This window comes from Sarcophilus harrisii, chromosome 2 (genome assembly GCF_902635505.1).
Source record: "Sarcophilus harrisii chromosome 2, mSarHar1.11, whole genome shotgun sequence".
NCBI lineage: Eukaryota > Metazoa > Chordata > Mammalia > Dasyuromorphia > Dasyuridae > Sarcophilus > Sarcophilus harrisii.
In genome coordinates, this window is record NC_045427.1 from 320,637,891 (window position 1) to 320,659,187 (window position 21,297).

The following is a 21,297-nucleotide window of genomic DNA, read 5'->3' on the forward strand; positions in this document are numbered from 1 at the left end:
GGAAGAATACTCTGTCCACTATACCACCCACCTGCCCCTGGTTTTTGTATATTACCTTGAAAAAAAAGATTTTTATGAGAATAAAGAATCTTTTCCAATAATCATCATTCTAGCCTTTATTCTGTCTTGTCCATGACAAACATGTAACTTTAGAAGATTTTTTTCTTTTTTTCACTATTCTTTTTGCTATTGTTCTAATTTTAAGAAGTTTAAGAGGTTTAGAAGAACCCATAATAACTACTACACTTGCGAGGTCTGTCTTAAAGTTTTTATTTGTTTTCTGAAAATTAATTAGACTATTGGTAGCAATATGTTCCATCAGTATTGGTCTTTAGTGCTGTTTTTGGTTTTCTAACAATTTTTTCTTTATGCTTTGGTATGAATGATCTATTTCATTGCAGGCTTCAGTGATCCTTGAAATGCTTGACTTTCTCACATCAGAAAGCAACCCAATAAATTTAACGATCACTGATGTATATTCATTATTATTGCTTGCTTCCAATAATTCACACACTACTGTTAAGTGTTTTTTAAAAATGATTAATGCAATCCACAATTTTTCTTAATTGGATTATTTAATATTCTCTTAATGGGCTTGTCTGTTTTGAGTCTCAACTCATCCAATCTGCTCTTTATATAAAGCTGCTAAAAACAATCCTATCAAGACACAAGTCTAATGAAACAACTTTCCTACATAAAAACTTCTGTAGTTCCCTATTGCTTATAAAATAAAATTAAAATTTCTTATCTTATAATTTCATAAGACCATAAAATTAGAGCCAGAAGATATCTTAGAGGTCATTCAATCTAATACTCTCTTTTTATAGGTAAGGAAAGTGAGGCCCAGTAAAGTTATGGAATTCGCTAAGATTATATAGGTACTGGGTGGCAAAGCTAGTATTTAAACTCAGATCCTTCAATATTCTAAACTCAGCATTATTTCTACTGTACTAAACACTTCCACAATTCAGTTCTAATGGACCCTTCCAAGTTTATTTTATATTAGTCCCCTCCTACAAAATACTTTTAAATTATCTCATTTTGTCCATTATAAAAGTATCTAAATGACAATTTCACAGGATAGGAAAGAATGGAAGGACTACAATTTGTACAAGTGAAGAGATAGCAACCATACCAATGAAATTACACACCATCTAAATACTGAATTTAGAAATATTTTATAAAATACATTTTCAAGATTACACCACAGCACTTTTTAAAGTCCAAACTATGAAGACAAACTACCTAAAAATCTTATTTTTAAGGGACCCAAGGATCTGAATTGCCATAAGCAGCAATTAGATGTTGCTTAATGAGATAGTTGCATCCACAAAGGGATGTTGTAATTGAATATACATAAGCTGTTGTATTTTAAATTTATTACTCACTACTTAAAGCAGTGCTATGGGAAATACTTTTGCAAAGCAAAAAAAAAAATTGTTATGCAATTATTCATCCTCTAATATATCTGCTTTTAGTGTTTGGATTTCCTAACTGCAAGCTTAATCCTGCTAAGACCAATTACTTTTTGCCTTTCATTCATTTCCATTTTTCAATATATTATTTCCTCACTATTTTAATCCTCCCTCCCCCCCCCTCTCTCTGTCTCTCTATCTATCTATCTATCTATCTTTGGAAAACCACAAAAACAATTTTGTAGGCATATGGGAAAAATTCAAATTCTTCTCCTTTCTTATGGTCTAGTGAAATTTTTCTTTTAGAAGGCATAGAGCTTGGACTTAAGAAGAAATGAGTTTGCAGCTGACCTGTGCTATTATCTATAGCACCCTGAGCAAGTCACCTTACCTCTGACTAGCTCAGTTTCCTTAATTGTTAAATGGGGATACTAATAGCACTCACCTTGAAAGGTTGTTGTAATGATCAAAGTAGAATGTACTTATAAAATGCACAACATAGTGTTTGGCCTTACTAGATAATATGTAAATGTTTGTTCCTTACTTTTCTTACTAAGAAAGCGATAATGGACACTGAGGAAAAAGGAGTACAACTCCAGATATCCATAATTGCCATGATTCCTTTCTTAGAGGAATGAATAGAAACAGAGTGGGGCCAATTTGCTGATGATTATGAGCATTGTATAGTCAAAGTAATCAAACTGGAAGAACAAGCAAGACATTGGTTGACTGAGCAAAGGCATAAAGCAGATAGATAGTGGAGATCAACTGAGATTAGCCAAAGAGACGGGTCATAATAAAAGTCACAATTGGTCAGAGCACAGTCCAATTCACAGGTGCAACATTCCTTCACTACCCTTCCAGAATGCAATTCTGAGAAATTTTCCTCTTTAATTTTGCATTTCAATATTTTCTTTCAACCTCTTAGAGCAACTGAAAAGAATTGTGGACATGAAAGAGACCAGCTCTATCATAATCTTTTCTTCTTCTTCTTCTTTTTTTTTTTTAACTTTGGTGCTATGTTACTTGATACTGTTAATCAATCAAGGAAGATTCTTGCTAAGACTATGAGCTCATAATTTGAGATTGAAAGAAAAAAGCTAGATCATAAAAATTCCCAATTTTAGTCAGGTAGCCATGAGAGAGATAAAGAGAGAAAAAGAGAGGGGGGCAGGGGAGGGAGAGAGGGGAAGAGAGAGAGAGAGAGAGAGAGAGAGACAGAGAGAGAGAAAGAGAGAGACAGAGAGAGAGAGAGAGAGAGAGAGAGCAGAAGAAAGCAAGAAAATGAAAATGAAAGTGAGAGCAAGATAATTTAATATTTTTTGTAATTTCTTCTTTCCTTCCTTCTTTCCTCCCTCTCTCCTTCCCTCCTTTCCTTCCTTCTTTCTTTCTTTCTTCCTTCATTCCTTTCTCCCTCCCTCCTTCCCTCCTTCCCTCCTTTCCTTTCTTCTTTCTTTCTTCCTTCCTTCCTACCTTCCTTTCTTTTGTCCTACCTCCCTCCCTTCCTTCCTTCTCCCCTTCCTTCTTCCCTTCCTTCCTTCCATCTTTCCTTCTTTCCTTCCTTCTTTCCTTTTCCTTCCTTCTATCTTTTCTCTCTCCCTCCTTTCTCCTCTTCTTTCTTTCGTTCTTTCTTTCTTTCTTTCTTTCTTCCTTCCTTCCTTCCTTCCTTCCTTCCTTCCTTCCTTCCTTCCTTTCTTTCTTTCTTTTCTTTTGTGGAAATCAGGGTGAAGTGATTTTCCCAGTTTCATGTATCTAGGAAATGTTTGAAGTCAAATTGATTTCAGGTCCTCCTGACTCGAGGGTCACCTAGCTGCCCCCAATTTCTAAATATGATTGCAAGACTCCATTTGAATCAGGAGAGAATTAATAAGGAAATGAGATATGACCATAAAAAGTTGGAGGGTAATGGGATTGTTGAATTTTTTAAAATTTGCATCTGAACTTAAGGTACTACATCAACCTGAATCATATCATATAAGCCTGTCCCACATATATATCAGCCTTCATAATAGCCTTCCTAGACCTATATGGGGTACACACTATAAAATTGCCTCTTCCTTTTTGCTGTGGTCTAGATACTTAATGATGCAGACTAGAAATGGCAATTGTTTAATTAGGCTTTTCCATTTCCTGGAGTCCATTTTTTAAGAGTAGATTCCAGTGGAGAATTGTGATGGGTAAACAGGCAAGAGTAACATTTCTGACTTACTCTGGACTGACAGCTTTTCGATTCCCTTTCTTGGGTTTTGATTAATTCATGATATCTCCATTCAAGATGTTTTAATAAGGTTAATTAATTTATAAAATCATTACCAAAAATATAGATATTAGAAAATTTTCATCTTTTCTTACAATGGGGGTAGAGGGAGGAGAATCATAGGTATGCCTTTTATTTAACATTATTTTTTGTTTTGTTAATATTTTATTTTTACCCAATAATATATAAAAACCTTTTTTACATTTGTTTTAAAATTTTTGAGTTCCAAACTTTCTCCTTTCTGTAGTATGCTTTCTAGAGCCCCCACTCTGGGGTGCCAAAATATATCATCCAGACTAGATCTCTAGAGGATCTTGGGACCAGCCCGAGTCCTTGATCTTACTGGAGGAGTAATGAGGCTGGAGACCCAGGAGAATAGTTAAAGATGGATTCTGTTTATTTCAAGTCTTCTCAGCCCCTAAATACCTTAGTACAATTACATCACTATAGCACACTGAGCATGTGCTAACCATAGTACCGTTACATCACCACAGCACACTGAGGAAGTATTAACTATAAGCACCCTGCTATTTTTATGTAAATGTCTCATTATTGTAGGTATCCCTTGCTTCAAGTAGAACACAGATGGTCATACCTTCCTTGACTTCTCAGGAAGGGTGAGAAGCCCCAAGGGGAGATGGGGAGCCAAACCAGATATTGTCAACAGTTTCCCTCTGGACTGAAGAGTCTTATACCTCATCCAGAGTTCCCCCACTGTCCATGGCTCTTTACACCTTTCCTTATTTCCTACTTCCTTATTGAGAAAACAAGCAATTCAATATAGTTTATGCTTGTGTAGTCATATAAGAAAAATTTCAGTATTTGTTATGTTATAAAAGAAAACAGACAAAAAACTCAAGAAAAATAAAGAAAGGAAAAAATGTGCTTCAATCTGTATTCAGACACCATCAGTTCTTTCTCTGGGTATGAAAAGCTTTTTCATCATAACTCCTTTACAGTTATATTGGATTATTGTACTGCTAAGAATATCTAAGTAATTCACAGCTGTTAATCTTACAATATTACTATTATCTTTACACAGTTCATGTCCCTTTGAATCAGCTTCTTTAAGTCTTTCCAGGTCTTTCTGAGAGTATTCTGCTCATCATTTCTTATAGTAAAATACTATTCCACCACAATCAATGCCACAATTTGTTAAACTACTTCCCATTTGACGGGCATCCCTTCAATTTCCAATTGTTTGCCACCAGAAAAGAGATACTATAAAATTTTTTTGTGTGTAGGTAAAAGGTACATAACTTCCTTTTTATTTTTATTTCCTTTTTATTTTTTAACTCTTTGAGGATATACACCTAGTAGTAGTAGTATTGCTAGATCAAAGGGTATGCACGGTTTTGTAGCAAAATTGCTACAAATTGCTCTACAGAACAGTTGAATCAGATCACAACTCTAAAAACAGTGCATTTATGTCTCATTTTCCCCACATTTGTCATTTTCCTTTTCTGTTCTATTAGTTATTCTAATAGGTATAAGGTAGTACCCAAGAATTGTTTTAATTTTCATTTCTCCAATAAATAATGATTTAGAGAATTTTTTCATATGGCTATCGATAGCTTTGATTACTTCATCTGAAAACAGTTCATATCTTTTCAGTGGCTCTCTTTATAAATTTGATTCAGTTCTCTGTATGTTGTGAAATGAGGCCTTTACTGGAGAAACTTACTTGAAATTTTTTTTCACAGTTTCTATTGTTAACTGCATTCCCTTCATCCTATTTCTTTCTCTATTTATTCTATGCTCTTTCCTTTCAACCATCCCTCCTCAAAAGTGTTTTGTTTCTAACTATCCCCTCCCCAATCTGCCCGCTTTTCTCTCACTGCCTCTTTCTCTGACCCCTAGCCCTCCTCCTGTTTACTTGTATAGTAAGATAGATTTCTATAGCTAACTGAGTGTATATTATTCCCCCTTTGAGCCAGTTCTGATGAGAACAGAGTTCACTCCCTCCCTCTTATCTCATCCATCTTTCCCTTCACTGTAAAAACTTTTTCTTGCCTCATATATGTGAGGTGATCTGTTCCACTCTACCTTTCCATTTCTCCCAATGCATTCCTCACTCATCCTTAATTTTATTTTGTTAGATATCATTCCTACATATTCAAGTCACATCGATGTCCTCTATCTATATCTACTCCTCACTGATATTAATAAGAAAGTTCTTATGAGTTACAAATATCATCTCCCCGGTTAGGAATATAAACGGTGCAATCTTTTCAAGTCCCTTATGATTGCTCTTTTCAGTTCACCTTTTTATGCTTCTCTTGAATGTTATATTTGAAAGTGAAATTTTCTCTTTACCTTTGGTCTTTTTATCAAGTATACGTGAAAATTCTCTACTTTGCTCGATATCCATTTTCTTTCCCTGAAGGATTCTAGTTTTTTGCTGGGTGGGTGAGCCTTGGTTGCAATCCTAACTACTTTGCTATCCAGAAGATCATATTTCAAGTACTCTGATCATTTATAAGCTGATAAATATTATATTACCCCAACTGTGGCTTCACAATACTTAAATTGTTTCTTTCTGGCTACTTGAAATATTTTCTCCTTGACTTGTTAGCTCTGAAATTTGGCTATAATATTCCTAAGAGATTTCATTTTGAGGTCTTTTTCAGGAGAGTAAATTATTTCAATTTCTATTTTACTCTCTGGTTCTAGAGTATCCGGAAAGTTTTCCTTGATGATTTCTTAAAACATGATGTCTAGACTCTTTTTTTAATCATTGCTTTCAGGTAGTTTATTAATTTTTCAGATTATCTCTCCTAGCTTTATTTTCCAGGTCAATTGTTTTTCCAATGAGATGGTTTTCTTTTTGTTTTCTATGTTTTCATATTTTTTAGTTTGTTTTATTATTTTCTGATTTCTCATAAACTTAGCTTTTATTTTCCAATTCTATTTTTTAAGGAATTACTTCCTTCAGTGAATTTTTGTACTTCCTTTTTACTTTTTGTCAACTTTATTTCTTAAGGAGTTTTTTTCCCCCATTGAATTTTTGTGCCCTTTTTTCATTGGCCAATTGGGCTTTTCAATGCATTTTCCTCCTCATTGTTTTTGTACCTCTGTTACCATTTGACCTATTCTGTTTTTTAAGATGTTGAGTTTCTTCAGTATTTTTGATATCTCTGACTTGAGTTTTTTAACTATTTTCTTGGTTCACTGTCATTTCTCTTCAAAATTTTTCTTCTACCTCTCTTGCTTGATTTTCAAAATTGTATTCAAGCCCTTCCATGGTCTGAGACCAATTCACAATATCTTGGAGATATTTTCAATATCTTGGGAAAAGATATTTCAAGTATATCTTTGGATATAGGAATTTGGACTTTGTAATCTGCTTCTGAATGTGTGTTTTGAACACCATTGTCACCACAGTAATTTTCTATGGAATATTTTTCTGTTGTTTGTTCATTTTTCAAATCTATTTGTTGACTTTAAACTCACTGTTAAAGTGAGGTTCTGCTGCCAGGTTGAAGAATACTTTGTCCCAAGCTTCAGGGTTTTGTGTAGTTGTTTTCAGAGATATTTATAAAAACCTGTAAGTTTTCATTCCTTGTAAGAAATCCTAGTGGGATCCTAGTAATCCTTGAACATGTTTTTGTGAAAAATTGTTTGCTAAGTACATTGGAACTTGCTTGCAGTTATTTAATTGAATCTCAGGAAGCATACAAGAAGGGTGGGCCATCCTTTGGGTGCCCTAATTACCCTTTATTGCAGACCTATGTTTACCCCAGAAACCTGTCCAGTTCCTCAAGTAAACATAATCCTCCTAAAGGAATGAACAAATATTTTCCTTGGTTGACTTCTTGCAATGGAGCATCCTGTTCTTGAGAGGACATTTCCATCTCGAGTCACATATCAAATGAGAATACTTAGTGTAATGTCTTTTTTGTCCTCAGTCTATAAAAATCCTTAATGGAAAGGGACTTTGAAGATCTAGCTAGGAAATACTGTACAGTTTGCCTAGCAATGGCTCCCACTCAACACTCTGAATATCTGTGACCATGGGTTCTCCCAGCCAAGGCATTTAGATATTGTATCTCTTCAGAGTGGTGATAATTCATGTTCTATGTTGTTTGTTTATTTGTTATAATGGCCACCATGTTTGTTAATTGTGTATTACTTTTGTGCTATGAGCTTCCTCTTCCTTTATGTCGATTTAAATCAAGGTTTTAAGACTATGTCTATTGAATATGTATCCCAAACCAAGATTAATCACAGCCTTCCAGTATGGTATGATCTTAAGAAAGGTATTTACTACTCCCCTGGCCTGTTCTATGGTGTGTGATCAGATCTTGAATGTTTCTCTTCTACTGTGGTCATAAGTTCCAGTGTACTAATGCTCCTGCTTACTCTGGAACTGCCACCCAGAACTGTGACACATATCTGAGTATGGGCAAATCAATAGAGTCCTGACCCAAAGTACCAACAAAGATATACCTGTAATCTCCTTCTGATCAGCTTCTTGATACCCTTTATCTGTAAGCTCAAAGATCAGGAAAGCTGTTGCTGCTGCTGAGTCAGTGGCTCCCAAGGTCTGCTTCTGGCTTGCTGGGGTGGGGTCTATGCTGGTACAGCCTGAGCTGGACTGTGCTCCACTCTCACAAAAGACCTTTCTTGACAATCTTCTAAATTGTCTTGGCTCCAGGAACCATTTTATGGCATTATTTGGAAGAGTTTGGAAGAGAGCTTTGGGGAGAATTTTCTAGTGCTTAGTTAGTGTAGTGGATAGAGCACCAGATCTGAGGTCAAGAGGACCTGAATTCAAATGTGGTTTCAGTCACGTAATACTTTCTGGCTGTGTGACCCTGGGCAAGTCATTTAACCCCAATTTCCTCAGAGAGGGGGAAAAATATACAAAGTTATTAGATGTATTCAATATCATAGATTACATTGTTTAATGATCATCTGATTATCCTCTTCAATGCATATAACAGGAATTCAATTGCTAACTAAAATATTTGCCATTATCATGGAGGGCTGCCTGTAATTGTATGAAGCCCTACAGGGATAACCATAAGCTGATAAGCACTCAGAAAAAGGGTTCAGACAGAAAAGCTCAGGCTGAAAATGTAACTCATAAAAGACTTCAGCCCAGAGGCTGATAGCAAGCCAGGACAACAGAATTTAAAGCTCTGCATTAAAGATTTAGAAAAGAAAACCTGGCCAGGACCTAGCCAAGAACATTTGGAAATTGCATTTGTGTTTCACTGATACCAAACCACTATTCAGAAGCCAGTTGTGCTCAGACTGGGAGGGCACTGCTCAGGGCATGCCATAGATTAAACTACCCAGACAATACCACAATATTCATTATGTATATCCTTCATTATTGTCCTTCATAATTAAAGACAAGCAAAATGATATCACAATATACAGTATGTCTGAATATCATGAAGATTTTACCATAGAGAAGGAGATATCTCTAAAACTGCATCTCAATAACTTTGCTCATAGAACAATGAACTTTCTTTGATGCGAGCATACCATGCTGTATGAACTTATGCCAGTTTCTCCTATGTCTCATAATCAATTCAAAAGAAACTCTAAGAAACCTTGAGAGTGTCCTGCATCTTCTGATTTTCATGTGACTCCTTGCCTTGTGTGAATTTTCCATAAAACAGTCTTTTAAGCAAACATACATTTGTCATTTGATCATTTTATCATTGGAGTGCATTTTCTACAGTAGGGTTTGAATGTTTGGCACTTTAGTTTGAGAAAAGAGCTCAGTGTCTAGTACCTTATCTTGTCAGGTGATCTTCAAAATCTTCATAAGGAAATTCATGTGGAAAGGGTTAAATTTTCCAGCATGGTACTGGTAAACTGTCCTGATTTTACAAGTATACAAGAATGAGATCAGCACAATAATTGTGGACTTTCAGTTTAATGAATAGATACACCTTAGAAAATACAGATCTATACCAATGAAGACTTTCCCACTCCTTCCAGAAGGACACTGATCCTAATCCTGACACACAGGACATATGGCTAAAAAATGAGCAAATACACACCCACATGCACAATATACACACATTGGTGATAAGGAATATTATGGTTCTAGAGATATGCAATCATTTCTCAACAAACCAAGAAGAGAATACTGCCAGAAAAACAATAAACCAAGTCTCAAGGAAAATGACAGATTTGAAATATGTTTTATGAGGATTTCAAAAAGAAACAAAGTAAAAGTTCTAAAATTGGTCATATAAATAAAATAAGAACTCTAAAAGGGAAAATGAATGAAAAAGGAGCTCTAAAGAAAAGAATGAAAAACAAAGAACAAATAGTATAGTAAATGATGCATAGAACCTTATTCCAGTAAGAAACTCCCTGAAAATTGGATTGAACCAGACATCAATGATTCCATGGAATAATTAAAAAATATTAGAACAAAATTGAAAGACTAAAAAAAAATCAGATTTTTGACCCAAAAGAAAGGGTCAAGGAAAAATAATCTGAGAAAATACCTAAAAAATTTAAGGTATCATATTTTAAGAAATATGAATTAAAACTGACCAGAACTATTAAAACCAGAGAGCAAAGTGAAAATATAAATAGTCAACCAGACACTTCCTGAAAAAAAATCTCAAAATGAAAACTCCTGGGAATGTGATAGCCAAAATGCAGTTTCCACGTTAAAGAAAAAGTCTTGAAAATAGTTGTAAATGATTCAAGGAACAATATTCCTCAGTCACAATCACACAAGACTTATCACCTACAAGTTAAAAAAAAAAAGAAAATTTGGAAAGCAAAATTCCAATAGGCAAAAGACAAAGGTTTGCAATCAAGAATAACTTATTTTTAAAAAATGTTATAATATCATAAGGGAAAATCAATTTAATGAAATAGCAGACTTCCAAGTGTTCTTGATGAAAAGACCAGAACTGATTCCATATTTGAAATATAATCATCTAAGTGAGGGGAAGCATAGAAACAAGTACATTTGGACAAATGATAAAGTACTTATATTCTAACAGGAAGAATAAAAAAAAATGTTCTCTTATAACTCATGTCTCAGTGATCATAGAAGGATTAAATAAAAGAAGTCATAAGAACAATTTTTATACACTGTGGTCTAAAAAAAGAAAGGAAAAGGAATTCTTTTAAAGTAATACATGAGGAAAAAATAGAGGAAGGTGGTAAAAAAAATCTCATAATTAAAATGTGTAAGATTATATAAATATGGAAGAAGAGGAAAAGGAGCAGGGTATGCAAAAACCTGTCTTAGTTGGAAAAGAATAGGGGATACAGAGACAGAGAGACAGGAGACAGAGAAACAGAGACAGAGACAGACACAGAGAGAGAGATAGACAGAAAGACAGAGACAGAGAGAGGAGAGTGTGTGTATGATTGGAATAGAAATACATTAAGTAATCACCAGAAACAGGAAGAGACAATGGAAGGGGGGATTAAAAGAGGAAAGATTCAAAAAGGGATGAGTCATAAACAAAACAAATTAAATTTTCACAAGGTAGAATGTCAATAAGGGAGAAAGTTTAAAAGAGTAGTAACATAATCTGGCACTTTGCCAAGGGAAGAGAAATAATTAAATAGAAGCTTATTAATTCAATAATAAACCACTAATGTTGAGTAGACTGCTTTTCTGTCAGCATCTCCTTTATTTGCTCTGTATCCTCTATCTATAATAATACAATAAAAATTATATTTGTTAAGAAATATTCAACTTAAAAATTAATTAGAAACAAAACCATTCAATCCCAAATAATTAGTAGGTCAGATAATAAATCATAGAAACCACAAAAAATATCATCAACACAAATAAATAATGAGAAAATATGTAAAAAAAAAATCTTTGGGATTTGGGCAAAACAATCATAAGAGAAAAACATGTTTCTTCAATCTTTCATCAACAATGAAAAAAATTAAAATGTATCCAAGAACTGTGTACACAGTCAGGATAAAACAGAAAAATAATAACTTTAAAACTCTAACTAAACACAAAAGTAGGAATCTGACAATCAAATTAAAAGAAAAAAGTGTTGATAAATAAAACTAAAAACTGTTTTCTGAAGAACATAAAATAAAAAATAAGTATTCACTGTTCTGATATTTTTAAAGGAAGAAATCTAAATTGCCAATATTAAAAATGGAATAAAAAAGAAATCACAACAAATGAAGAATAAAGGAGAGTTTTAAAAGTATTTTACCCAATTACACTAAAGAAATTGATCATTTAACTGAAATTGATGAATATCTACAAATGCATAAAATACAAGATTACTAAAAGACAAAATAGAATAATTGACCAGCTCAGTCTCAGAAAAAGATGACTAAATCATAAATGAACTCCCAAAGGGAAAAAAATGCAAAACCACATGGATTTACAATTGAATTCTGTCACATATTCAAAGAACAATTATTCTCAATATTTTATGAACTATTTCCAAAGATTAATAAAGAAAACATCTTATTTTCTATTATATACATATGCTCTTGAAAGGCAGACCAGGGAAAGACAAGACAAAGAAAAAACTTATTTACAAATATAAACTTAATAAACATCCTTAATAATTATGCAAAAATATTGAATGAAATATTTTCAAATAGACAACAACCACTATATCAAAAATGTTATAAACAATGTGTCTGAGCAAGATTCATATAGGAAATGCACATAGCTATTTCAATCTTCAAAAACTATATTGGCCACATTAAAAAACAAAAGTAATCAAAATCATATTATATCAATAAATACATAAAGAACGAATGAAACTAGACATTTATTATCCACTATGTACCAGGCACTGTCCTAAGTACTTTGCAAATATTTTACCTCTTTGAATCCTCACAAAAACTCCTCTAGAAAGGTATTATCCCCATTATACAGTTAATGCAAGAAAGAGATTAACTGTCTTGTCCAGAGTCATGTAGCTAGTAAGTATCTGAAACTTTCAACAAAATACATCTATTTTTGTTGAAAACACTTAAAAATGTATAGAAATAAAGGGAAATTTCCTTACTGTGGTAAATCTTATCTATTTAAAGCCATAACCAATTTTTGATTATGATGGAAATAAACTAAAAGCCTTTTCAGTAAGATAGTACCAAAATAAGAATGACTATCATCACTAATATTAACATAATGCTTGAAGTGCTAATTATGGCAATAAGACAAGAAGGATAAATTAAGGGAATAAGCATAGAGAAACAGGCAACAAAATTTTCACTTTTTATAAATGACAAAATAGTCTACATGAAGAACCCTAGATATGCAACTAAAATTTGTTGAAATAATAACTATATTATACTATAGTAAAGTAGTAGTATATAAAATAAACCCACACAAATCATCAGACTTTCTGAATGTTATCAATAAAACATACTAGAAAGAGAAAGAAGAGAAATTCCATTCAAATTATCCAGAGTGCACAAAATATTCTAGAATCTACCTAAAACACAAAGAAAGACTGTAAAATACATTAATTCAACTATAAAACACTATTTCAGAAACAAAAAAGCTCTAAATATTTGTAGAGATATTAATCACTCACATTTCCATCGAGCCAATAAAATATTTCTATTAAAGTTTTTTGTTTTCAAAATATATGCATAGATAGTTTTCAAGATTCACTTTTGCAAAACCTTGCATCCCAAATTGTTTTTCCTTCCCTTTCTCCTACCTCTCCCAAGATGGCAAGTAATCCAATATATCTTGAACATTTGCAATTCTTCTAAACATATTTCCACAATTATCATGCTAAACAAAAAAAATCAGATCAAAAAAGAAAAAATGAGAAAGAAAACAAAATGAAAGCAAACAACAATAAAAAGAGTGAAAATACTATCTTGTGATTCACATTCAGTACCTACAATTCTCTCTCTGGATGCAGATACTTTTCTTCACTACAAAAACATTGGAACTGGCCTAAATTACTCACTGTTGAAAAGAGCCAGATCTGTCAGAAGTGAACATCATATAATCTTGTTATTGCTGTGTGTAATGTTTTCCTGGTTCTACTCTTTTCACCTAGCATCAGTTTATGTAAGTCTATCCAGGCCTTTCTGAAATCATTCTGCTGATCATTTCTTATAGAACAATAATATTCCATAACATTCATACACCATATGTGATTCAGCCATTCTCCAACTGATGGCCATCCAGTTTCTTGCCTCTACAAAAAGGGCTGCTACAAACATTTTTGCATGCATAGATCTTTTTTGATCTCTTTGGAATATAGCAGAGATACTACTAGATCAAAGGATTTGTACAGTTTGATAGTCCTTTGGTCATAGTTCCATAAAGCTCTCCAGAATGGTTAGATCAGCAGAACTCCATCAACAATGTATTAGTGTCCCAGTTTTCCCACATTTCCTCCAACATTCATCATTATCTTTTTTTGTCATTTTAGCCAATTTTAGAGATATGTAGGGATACCTCATAATTGTCTTAATTTGCATTTATCTGATCAGTAGTGATTTAGAGGATTTTTCATATCAATATAAATGGCTTTAATTTCAGCATTTGAAAATTGTTCATATCCTTCAATTATTTTTTAATTGAAGAATAGCTTTAATTCTTATAAATTTGAGCCAATTCTCTATCTATTTTAGAAATGAGGCCTTTATCAGAATCTTTGGATGGAAAAATTTTTTCCCAGTTTATTGCTTCCCTTCTAATCTTGTCTGCATTGATTTTGCTTATACAAAAACTTTTTAACTTAATATAATCAAAATTATCCATTTGCATTCTATAATGTACTCTACTTCTTTGGCCACAAATTCCTTTCTTCTCCACAGATCTGAAAGGCAAACTATCCTTTGTTCTTCTAATTTGCTTATAACACCACTCCTTATATCTAAATCACAAATCCATTTCGACCTATTCTTGGTATACAGTGTTAGGTGTGGGTCAGTGGTTAGTTTCTGTCATATTAATTTCTTATTTTCCCGAAACTTTTTGTCAAATAATGAGTTTTTATGCCAGAAGCTGGGGTCTTTAGTTTTATCAAACACTAGATTACTATAATCATTAACTACTGTGTCTTGTGAACCTAACCTATTACACTGATTGACTACTCTATTACTTAGCTAATAACAAATGGTTTTGATGACCACTGCTTTATAATATAGTTTTAAATCTGGTACAGCTAGACCACTTCATTTGCATTTTTCATTAATCCCCTTAAAATTCTTGACCTTTGGTTCCTCCAGATAAATTTTGTTATTATTTTTTGTAGCTCTATAAAATAATGTCTTGGGAGTTTGATTGATATGGTACTGAAAAAGTAGATTACTTTAGGTAATATTGTTATTTTTATTATGTTAGCTCAATCAACTTATGAACACTTGACATTTTCCCATTTGATTAGATCTGACTTTATTTGTGTGGAAAGTGTTTTTTGATTGTGTTCATGTAGTTCCTGACTTTGCCTTGTAGACCCCCAGATATTTTATATTATCTACAATTGTTTTAAATGAAATTTCTCCCAAATATTTTATATTATCTACAGTTATTTTAAATGAAATTTCTCTTCATATCACTTGCTGCTGGACTTTGTTAGTAACATATAAAAATGCTGATAATTCATGTGGATTTATTGTGTATCCTGCAACTTTGCTAAAGTTGTGAATTGTTTCTAGTACTTTTGTACTTGATTCTCTAGGATTCTCTAAGTATACAATCATATCATCTGCAGAGTGATAGTTTGGTTTCCATATTACCTACTCTAATTCCTTTAATTTCTTTTTCTTCTCTTATTGTTAAAACTAATATTTCAAATGCAATATTGAATAGTAATGGTAATAGTGGGCAACCTTTTTTTCACCCCTGATCTTGTTGGAATGGTTCCAGTTTATCCCCATTATGCATGATGCTTGCTAATGGTTTTTAAATGGATATCACTGATCCTTTTAAGGAAAATCTCTATTCCTATACTCTCTAGTGTTTTTAATAGGAATGGGTGCTGAATTTTGTTAAATGCTTTTTTCTGCATCTATTGAGATAATCATATAATTTTTGTTCATTTGGTTTATTGATATTGTCAATCATGCAAATAATTTCCCAAATATTGAACCAACTCTACATTCCTGATATAAATCCTACTTGGTCATGTGTATTCTCTGGGGGATAACTTGCTGTAATCTCTTTGCTAATATTTTATTTAAGATTTTTGCATCAATCTTTATTAGGGAAGTTGATCTATAATTTTCTTTCTCTGTTTTGATCCTATCTGGGTTAGGTATCAGCACCATATCTCTCCTTGATCTGATAATTCCGAAATTTAATTACAATATTCCTTGGAGAGTTCTTTTATATAAAGAGTCTCTTTGAGGCTCTTTTAGTAGGTGATCAGGTATTTACTATTTATTCTAGGACACCAAGACAGGTATTTCCTTGATGATTTCCTGAAAGATGTCATCTAGGCTCTTTTTTTTAATCATTGTTTTCAGGAAGTCCAATAATTCTTAGATTGTCTCTCCTAGAGCTATTTTCCAGATTAGTTGTTTTTCCAGTGAGGTATTTTATATTTTCTTCTATTTTTTCTTTCTTTTTTTCTTTTTTTGTTTTGTTTGATTGATTCTTGATGTCTCATTGAGTCATTCACTTCCATTTGTTCAATTCAAATTTTTAGTAAGTTGTTTTCTTCAGTTAGCTTTTTAATCTCCTTTTGCATTTGACCCATTGAACTTTTAAATAAGTTGTTTTGTTCATTGGGGTTTTTTCCATTGCACAAATTCTGTTTTTCAATGAGTTGGTTTCTTTTTCTACTTTGTTAAATCTGTTTTGTAAGGAGTTATATGTTCTTTTTCCATTTCTCTAAATCTATTTTTAAAGGTATTTTCTTCAGATAATTTTTGTGTTTCCTTTTCCAAACTTTCCTGCAAAGTTCTCATATCCTTTCCCTGTGGTGTTCTCTTCTTTAAAATAAAATGGTTCTGTCTGAGAGCAGGTTTCTTGGGGAGATAGCCCTAGTATCAGTTCAAATCAATAATCACCCCAAATGCAGCTAGGGATTAAAGTACAGTCTTTTATTGTCTCTTCCAAAATCTTATCTCCTTCACTTGGGGCTCAGTTAGTTTTCTGGAGGCCTTCTCTCTCCTTGGTCCCAAGAGCTCTTGCTGCAAGTCCTTTGCCTCTGCTCCCTTCAGCCTCCAGCCAGCACAAAGGTGGAAGAATGAATCTGTCTTGCCTCCGAGAGAGGGCTTCTGCTGAACTCTCTGACTGGCTCACTGAAACTCTATTTATGCTGGGTGTAAAAGGCTGACTCCTCCTCCAAGGGAGGGATTAAGGGAGGTGTGAATTCACCCATACTTGTGAACTCCAATGAGTACTTAAATACATTAGTGAGCTAGAGGATTTGCTAAGTACCATGCTAAATTAGGCAACTGACTTAACAGTTTGTAAGGATTCACTCTAAGGTGTGAACCAATAAGCATTGTATCAATTCCATTGAGTTAACACTAGGATTCTAACATCTCCCTTGATTTATCACCTTGTTTCAAGTTGAGTTAACACTAGGATTCTAACATTTTCCCATTTTTCTTCTATTTCTCTTTTAAAATCCTTTTTGAATTCTTGCAAGAGAGTCTTCTGAAATGGAGACCAACTTATATCACCCTTTGGGACTTCATCCAGAGATGATTTACCTTTAGTGTCCTCAGAGTTAGAGGTTTGTCCTTCTCTGTCTCCATAAAACCTATCTGTGGTCAAAGTTCTTTTTGCTTTTTAGATCATTTTTAAAAGTTGAAGTCTGCTTTTAGGGAAAAGTGAAGATTGTGCCAATCTTCCTCTACAGGCAACAGTGGCCTCATGTTGCCCTGGGGCCGATGCTTCTGATTTCCTTCCTATGCTAAGTTAGCATGCCTAAGTTATTCTGCCGTTCAGGAGCTTACTATTTGCCTTTTATAGTTGTGTTGGATGTCTCATAACCAGTCTGCTGATCTACTGGCTTCTGAACCAGAACTGAATGGCAAGTGCTGCTGTATTTTGGCTAAGAGCCTCCTAGTAGATTCCCTTAGTGCTTGCAGGCAACACCACCCTGAGTTCCTGTGCTTTGCCTGTGCATGGCCAGTCTTCTCTCCCACTTCTCTTCTTTCCCACCAGTCAATTGAACCAAACCTTTTCTGAAGTTCTTCCAAAATATCTTCAGCTGGAAATGTGTTAGACTCTAAATATTTGTGTGTTCTGTCACTTTAAAACCATTCTGAGGCTTGATATGGTGCTGATCTGAGGGAAGCTAGAAAGACTTCAAAGACTTGTCTACTCCCCTCCATCTTGGCTCTGTTCCTGTGCCATTGGAATAAAAATAGCAATTTTATCTAAACCATGTACATAATCTGCAGTTTTATATAATCTTCTTTTTCTGCTTATGTAGATATATTCTTTTTTGGTATTTATTAAAGCAAAAAAAATTAAAATATCAAAAATATTGCAAAACATGTAATGTGTCCTTGTTTCAGAAAAAAAAAATGCAATGTCAGCCCTTGTCCATTTTTCATTGCTTTATCAATATCACATACTTTGTAAAGATAAATTGACATTTTATTCAGTTAATTTCTTCATATATACATATATGTATATATGTATGTAAAATGTATATATATGTATGTATACATATAGGATCACAATGTTTCTAAATGTACAATCTTAAATTAATTTACAGAGGAACTGAGTGATTTTCAAAATATACTTGCTTTCCATGTTAAACACAAGCCCTCTAGAGAGGGCTTTTACCATTACTAAATCATTATTAAGTTTCAAATGACGTGCTTTACAATGAAATAACAGCACTCTCCTGTATGTTTATTCTATATATTAGAAGAAAGGGCACGGTAGAAAGTAGTTGAATTGATACATTTGGCATATTGATCCTCCTGCTCAAGAATATGGGATTCCAAGGACTTTGATGTTAATATTTCAATGAATTTTACTAGGAGTGTCCCTTGTTGTTTAGCTCCATAGATTAGAGAGATTGTTTATGAGTTTAATTCTGGTATGAACTAGTTTCATGTCTTCCCTAGAAACAGAAAATGGCCCTTATAATGTTCCTGCAGATATATCATTGGGTAATCAAAAAGGACTGAGTGTTTTATTACATGTGCTCAGTGAGCAAGAAGATACTTCACAAATATGAAACCTGAACTGATTCTTCAAAACAAAGATTGTAAATGGAAGGAATAAAGAGTATTCCAGATATAGGGATCTACTAATATGAACACAAGGGTTTTTTTATTTATTTTAATGTGTTTATTTAAAACTTAAATGCAAAATAAGAAAAAACAAAATAGAAAAGACAGAAAAAATAATTGCCATGTACCCAGCAGTACATTGTGGGCAGGAAGGGGGATTCAAAATACATAACTGCAAATTTCCATTTCAAGAAAGCATATATAATAATAGACATTATATTCATCTTTGCTTCTATAGATTTTCTTTTGTTCTCTGCTGTGCATTTTTTACTTTCTTCTTTTTTTCCCTCTTTCCTCCCTTCCCCCAAAAAGGCTGCAGTTAAGCACAAATATATGTATGTATGTACATATGTATCTACATCTATATGTGTGTGTGTATATATGTATGTGTATATATTTATAGATGAATATATGTGTATATACACATGCATAGATATAAACATAAATGTATACATATATACACACACTCACATACACATACACATATACATATACACATGTTCCTATATGTTTTCCTTATAGAATCTCTTTCAGGTAGTGCATTAGAGGATTTTTTTTTCTGTTTTTACTTTCCTCTTTACTCTTCCTTACTTTTATCACTTCAGGACAATTTTCTTTGATTATTTCTTATATTATTGTGTCAAGGTATTGTTTTTTGGTTTTTGGTTTTTGGGGTTTTTTTTTGGTCATAGCTTTCAGGTAATCCAATTTCCTTATAGTTTTTTTCTTCTTGATCTGTACTCTAGATTATTGTTTTTCTTATAAAATGTTTCATAACCACTACATACAATTCCCAATCCCTCTATTTTTGTTTGCCTGCATTTTTTATTTCCTTCACAGGCTAATTGTACACTATTTCAAAGTCTGATTCTTTTTGTACAGCAAAATAACTGTATGGATACGTATACATATATTGTATTTAACTTAAACGTTAACATATTTAACATGTACTGGTCAACCTGCCATATGGGGAAGGGATGGAGGGAAGGAAGAGAAAAATTGGAACAAAAGGTTTTGCAACTATCAATGATGAAAAATTACCCTTGCATATATCTTGTAAATTTAAAGCTATATAATAATAATACAAATTTTTTAAAATAAAATGTTTCACATCTTCTATTTTCTCACTTTTTGCTTTAATATCTCTTAGTCTCTTGTAACTCCACTAGCTTCTCCTTTTTCAACTCTAATTTTCAAAGAGTCATTTTCTGCTTTAAGACTCTGGATCTCTTTTTGTAGTTGGTTGACTTTCTTTTCATTATCTTCTTGTTTTTCTGAATCTTATTTTATTTTTAGTTTTCCTCAATCTCTCTCTTTTGATTTTTAAAGTCTTTTCTTAATTCTTCTATAATTTATTTTGGGACTGGTAGCCTTTTAAAATTACTCTTTGGGGTAGTACACTTTGCAAGTGCCCTCAGTTAGCATCATCTCTGTCTTGCTGCTTCTACATTTGCTGGATATGTGATGGTGCCTTCTCCCAGAGAGTAGCATCTTGGCAGCATAGCTGGGCCTGGGATTCCTTATCAGGACAAATTCCCTCAGTCTTCCTGTACTCAGACCCCCTGACAACCTCTGCTGTCTGGGAAATGAAAGTTCCTGTGGTTCTAGGTGAGACTGAAACCCAGCTAGCCCTAGAGTTATTTCTGCAGAGCTAGCCTTGAATTGTTTATATTTCACACTGCTTAAATTTCTATCTGGTGTTTTTCTTCCTGTCTTCTTGGGCTGTCCCAGGAAGACCCCTGTTCTGCTTCAGGACTTATTTGTTTTTCACTAGTCAGCATTAACCTTGAGGCCCAATTTCATTTTGTTTGTGAGGCAAATCTGGAGAGCTTGAAATTTTCTGACCCACTCTGCTATCTTCCCATAATCCTCCTCCCACTATAAAGCTTTTGAGCCATGAAATAGAATGTCAGGGTTAGGGTAGAGCTAGTAAGCCAGTAGAATGACATTCAATGTGAGTCAGTAAGATGGTACTCAATCTACAATATAAGTCAAATATAGAATAGTATTTATTTTTTTACCAAAAGAAATGCCTGACATAAAAGGTTTTAAAGCATTAATTAACAAAAAATGACTATGACTGCTATGACTGCCAGATTCTTCTGGAAGTAGATCAACAACATAATCATGAAATAATTTATATTACTTATAATTGGATATTTTACACTGCACTTCAGCTCTGTACTGTCTCCCTTAAAACCTATGTCTTCTGAGAAGTCAGGGAGGGGATCAAGTTCATCCTCTTGATGATGATCATCTCCAAGAAGAGCCCCGCCCTAATGGGTCTTGAAGGCTTTAGCTAAAAAATTGAGGACATCTAAACTTCTTGAACTTGCCAGGTGAGTTCCACGCTTAGACACATTTAGTTCCATATTCATATTTATTCACCTAAGATGAAAAAGAAAAAAAGAAAAAAAAAAAAAAAACAGGCAGCCTCCATTTGCTGGATTAAGTTCACATATAAGC